The following is a 6,000-nucleotide window of genomic DNA, read 5'->3' on the forward strand; positions in this document are numbered from 1 at the left end:
GTGGACATGCTAGTTCGAATTAGCAAAACGCTAATTCAAACTAGTTTTTTAGTCTGGATCCATTAGTTTGAATTAGCTTAGTTCAAATTAAATAATTCGAACTAAGTTAGTTCGAATTAGTGCTGTAGTGTAGATGTACCCTTTGTTTCCCTGCCTTCAGGGGATGGTGGGGGTGGCAGATGTGGCCTCCCTGAGAGACAGTGCTAATAGGTTCCCCTCCCTCTCCTCCGGGAAGGATCCCATGCAAGATATCTGTCTTCTCCACATCACCACATTTGATTAGGAGTGAATGCTGACTGAAATCAGGCATGTACCTTGGCCTTATGGTGCACTGGTGTGTGATTCTATGACCCCAGACTACTTACCTGTGGCTTGACATGGGAAGGTGTCCTGCCATGGAAGCTGGAATAAAGGCAGGCGTCCCCAGGAACCTTGTGAGAAGGATTGAAGGGATTCCTGTGTAGGAATTTCATGGAGCTGAGGGCTCAGACTAGTGATCCATCTGGAAATATGTGAACAAGCTGTAGGCCGGGAGAGAATATGTCACCCACTGCCTGACCCCACTTGTAGTTAGAGAGAATTAGAGAACTCACCAGCAGTGTTCTCCCTAGAGTCATGGGTGTCCTGAGAAATGTCCTGGGAAGGAGGCTCCCAGATGAGGAGCTGCTCCTGGCTTTCAGACATCATTGCCTGGCTGATCCCCTCCTCCTCCACCTTCTTGTTCTCCTTGTGGCGCTGTGCCATCCCACCCTTCTGCAGGCTGATGCAAGGCATGTCTTGTGCAGACTCCATCACCATGGCAGGGGAGGAGGCTGCCCCCCAGAATTGCATACAGGTGTTCATAATAGCAGCAGGTGTGAGGTGCCACCCCAGAGCATCTGCTCTGCTCTTTGGCCTTCTGGCAGGGCTGGCACAGCTCCTTCATTTTCTGCCTTCACTGCTTGAGGGTCCTGGGATGGTCTTTGGCTGTCATGCTAGCGGCAATCCTGCTGTAAATGTCAGCATTCCATTTTTTGGTGCAGAGATTATGGAGCTTGGATTCCTCCTTCACATCTCGACGAGGTCCAGGATCTCCCGAGCACTGCAGGGGGAGCTCTTCTGCAGCCCTGGGCAATGGAAGCTGTGGTACCAGAAGTGCTCACAGTCACTTGAGTGTCTGAGGGAGACTGGTGGGCTCTCATGTCTTGGTGTCCTGGCTGCTCACACAGGGCTATCAAAGCTGGCCATATGGAACAGGTCCTAATCCAATTCTGAGGACTTTTAGAGCTCAATGGGAGGAGGAGAGCAGTGGAGACATAAGGTGTGGACAGAGCAGTCATAGTAGACAGCTGTGAAAGGCCTCCCAGAGGTTAATGGATTAAGATTTATAGCAGCACAGCATCTACACACTACCATAATTTCAGACATGCATGTTCAGGAATAGTGTTATTTCTCGTGAAAAGCAGAAATAAAGGGTTTGAAATCTGCAGCTCCAATGGCAGAATAACAAGCTTTGTAGTGTGGGTGCACTGCTTAGATAAGTGACCCTGGGAGGAGGAGTGTTAAATTTGGGGTAAAGTCCTAGTATAGACCAGGCCTTAGCAGTCTGATATTGGAAAGAACTGTCTCAAATTAATCACAGACAATGAAAAAATGTCATGTCCACCTTCACTACAATCTCCACTGAAGTGAAAAAGTTCTTACGTTAGCAGTTCCAGTTAGAACTCAAATGTGGATTTTCACTATTTTTTTTAGTTTGCATTGAATATTTCATAAAACCTGAGTACTGCAGTACATTGGCGTGTAAAATCACTCGATCTGAAGAGACCAGAAGTGTCCAAACACAACAAATGGATAAAAGATAAAATTTCTGCCTTAGCTCTGAATTTATAGTCTATTTTTTGTTAAAGCTAGAAGTATAATGTTATTGTAATGTTGCTTTTCTGCAAGAATATATATCACTGACAAGAGAGTGTACAAAATGCCACTTTCACATAAGGGCCTGTTGAACATATTGCTCCTAATAAAAGAGTCATGTAATCACTCCTAAAAAAATATTGATGGTTGTATAAAAGAATTAAGAAATGAGATATGGCACAATGTCTTAAGTATTCCATTAGTGGTAATATCTTCAGGTATGTCTACACTACAAAGTTAGTTCGAACTAACGGACATTAGTTCGAACTAACTTTCATAGGCGCTACACTAGCGCTCTGTTAGTTCGAATTTAATTAGGTAATCCTCATTCCACGAGGATTAAGCCTAGTTCGAATTTACTAGTTCGAATTAAGGGCTGTGTAGACCCTTAATTTGAACTAGTGGGAGGCTAGCTCTCCTGCCGCCCCCCAATTGCCCCATCTCCCCAGATGGCAGCCTGCAGCAAGTGCAGCCGGTCTGATGGCCGAGTGCTGTCATGTGCCCAGTGTGGGTACTCCGGGCAATCCAAGCCAGGACTGCTTTGCAAGTGGGACACCCCTGAGAACTGTCTGTCTGGGGTGGGGGTCGGGACCCTTTAAGCACAGCCCTCGGCTAGCCTGACACAGCATCTCCACGCTCTAAGTCCTCCTCTGATGCCCTGCCGGCACTGCTTCCGGCCATCCTTAAGCCTGGTTCAGGGTCCACTTAATGTGGACATGCTAGTTCGAATTAGCAAAACGCTAATTTGAACTAGTTTTTTAGTCTGGATCCGTTAGTTTGAATTAGCTTAGTTCAAATTAACTAATTGGAACTAAGTTAGTTCGAATTAACGTTGTAGTGTAGACGTACCCTTCTATTGTTAAAATCATATACTGAAGAATAGATTATCACATCTCCATATCATTGTGCTTTTTAGTAATTACTTCTTTGTAGCTTTTTCGTATTGTTGACAGTTTTTTAATAATATGAATGATGTTTGATAGCTGGGTCTTGGAAAATTGTTTATATGAGTACAACAGCATTTAATGACAGTTTTAATGTATTTTTCTGCTTGCAATGTAAATTATGTAGCATTTAGTTTAGAAATCATAGGACCAACTTTACCCCAAGGTTGAATTAAACCTTAAGCCCTAGAGAACTTATTCTTCTCTTCTTTTAAGCCATAGAGGACTTATAAAAAAGGAAATAAGAAAAACCCAGGAAACTACAGACTAGTTAGTTTAACTTCTGTGTCAGGGAAGATAATGGAGCAAGTAATTGAGGAAATCATCTGTAAATGCTTGGAAGATGGCAAGGTGATAGGGAACAGCCAGCATGGATTTATAAAGAACAAATCATGTCAAACCAATCTGACAACTTTATTTAATAGGATAACGAGTCTTGTGGATAAGGGAGAAGCAGTGGATGTGGTATACCTAGACTTTAGTAAGGCATTTGATATGGTCTCGCATGATATTCTTATCAATAAACTAGGCAAATACAACTTAGATCGGGTTACTATAATGTGGGTGCATAACTGGCAGGATAACTGTACTCAGAGAGTAGTTATTAATGGTTCACAATCCTGCTGGAAAGGTATAACAAGTGGGGTTCCACAGGGGTCTGTTTTGGGACCAGCTCTGTTCAATATCTTCATCAACGATTTAGATATTGGTATAGAAAGTACGATTTTTAAGTTTGCAGATGATACCAAGCTGGGAGGTGTTGTGACTGCTCTGGTGGATAGGATCATAATTCAAAATGATCTGGACAAATTGGAGAAATGGTATGAGGTAAACAGGATGAAGTTTAATAAAGACAAATGCAAAGTGCTCCACTTAGGAAGGAACAATCAGTTTCACACATATAGAATGGGAAGCGACTGTCTAGGAAGGATTACGGCAGAAAGGGATCTAGGGGTTATAGTGGACCACAAGCTGAATATGAGTCAGCAGTGTGATGCTGTTGCAAAAAAAGCAAACATGATTCTGGGATGCATTAACAGGTGTGTTGTGAGCAAGACACGAGAAGTCATTCTTCTGCTCTACTCTGCACTGGTTAGTCCTCAGTTAGAGTATTGTATCCAGTTCTGGGCACCATATTTCAAGAAAGATAAGGAGAAATTGGAGAGGGTCCAAAGAAGAGCAACAAGAATGATTAAAGGTCTAAAGAACATGACCTATGAAAGAAGGCTGAAAGAATTGGGTTTGTTTAGTTTAGAAAAGAGAACACTGAGGGGGGACATAATAGCAGTTTTCTGGTATCTAAAAGGGTGTCATAAGTAGGAGGGAGAAAACGTGTCCATCTTGGCCTCTGAGGATAGAATGAGAAACAATGGGCTTAAACTGCAGCAAGGGAGGTTTAGGTTGGACATTCCTAAAAGTTCCTAACTGTCAGGGTGGTAAAACACTGGAATAAATTGCCCAGTGAGGTTGTGGAATCCCTATCTGTGGAGATATTTAAGAGTAGGTTATAAAACTGTCTATCAGGGATGGTCTAGACAGTATTTGGTCCTGCCTTGTGGGCGGGGGGCTGGACTCCATGACCTCTCGAGGTCCCTTCCAGTCCTAGAATTCTTTGACTCTATCATTCTTATAATAATGGAAGATGTGGGACCTAACAGCTTTTGGAGAACCAGATCACCTATTTAGATACCCAAATATAAATTTAGGAGCCTAAATTTTGGGCATTTTTGTTAAAAAAACTTGGCCCTCACATAAATTTTCCTCTACTGAGGCTTTGGATTTATCGATAGGTTATGTCTACACTACAGAGTTTGTTGAAATATCTTATTTGAAATAGTTAATTCGAAATAAGTTATTCTGAAATAACGTGTCTACACATAAAATGCATTTCGAAATAGTATTTTGCTATTTCGAAATAACACGTCCACACTGAGCGGACACTGAATCACATTTAAGGCCAGCTGGAACCAAGTCTGGCAGGGCATCAGTTCAGGAGTTACTTTGTGTGGCTTCTGCCTGAGGCTATCTGAGGCCTGTGCTTAAAGGGACCCCTCCCCCGCCCCACCGGACAGCTGGTTCTCAGCTTTCCCTGCTTGCTTCTCCACCTCGATGAGGGACAGCAAAGCATTTTGTCTCTCCATGCTCTGGTTGCCCTCACTTAGGACATCACAGCACTCTGCAACATGGAGCCAGAGCTGCTCCTGGGCACTCTGGTGCTTCTCGTGGATTCATTGCTGCGAGCCTGGCTGCACTTTCTGCAGGCTGCCATCTGGGAGGTCCATCGAGGGGCTGTCAGTATGCAGGAGGCCCTGCGGGAGAGCTTCCACTTTGAGGAGCAATAAGAGCCTCCCTGGTCTGCCCCACTGGGGGCTTGTGCCTCATTCCTCCTGCACATCCTTCCACTTACCCCTCCCTAATCCCCCTTCCTGATGTCAAATAAAATACATGTATTTTAATGAACACAAACTCTCTTATTTAACATAACTGGGGAGAGAGGGGAAGAATGAAACTCTGGTGAGACTGGGGAAAGGAGGCAGGAGAAGGAAGAAGAGAGGGTGGGAGAGGGGAGGGGGAAACCTGGGAGGAGGGAGCTGGAAGGGGGAAGCAAGAGGAAGAAGGGAGAGGGGAAGCTCAGGGCTGAGGGTTGGGGGTCTCACCGGACCAACTTGATTTTCATGCAGACCTGCTCCTGGGTTCACATGTGGCCTTTGATAGCCAGACTGGCAGCTGTCCTGCCATAGATGGCTGTGTTCCTCAGTCTAGTGAAGAGATCATGGACATTGGGGGCATCCCCCCAAACCTGAATAAGGTTCATGATCTCCACCCTGGACCAGGAAGGCGCCCGCCTTCTCCAGGCCCTGGCAGGCTCCTGGGGGCTGGCAGATTACTTCTTGGGAGTGGAGGAGGGCTGGCTGTCAGGGGCTTGCTAGCTCATGTTTTGGGGCCACTGGGTCACTGGCAGTGAATGCTGGCTCTTGGCTGGCAGGCTTGGAGCTGGCACAGGCACTATGGCCACAGTCAACCCTTTTAAGGGTTCTGGGGAGGGGGGGGAGAGGAATATTCTTGGTTGAGGCTGGAGTGGCCACCAGAGTACCCTGGGAAGGTAGGAGGCCCCCTATTTTGATAAAAGTGTCTACACAGCACTTATTTCGAAATAGCT

Source organism: Pelodiscus sinensis, chromosome 3 (genome assembly GCF_049634645.1).
Source record: "Pelodiscus sinensis isolate JC-2024 chromosome 3, ASM4963464v1, whole genome shotgun sequence".
In the NCBI taxonomy this organism is placed as follows: Eukaryota; Metazoa; Chordata; order Testudines; family Trionychidae; genus Pelodiscus; species Pelodiscus sinensis.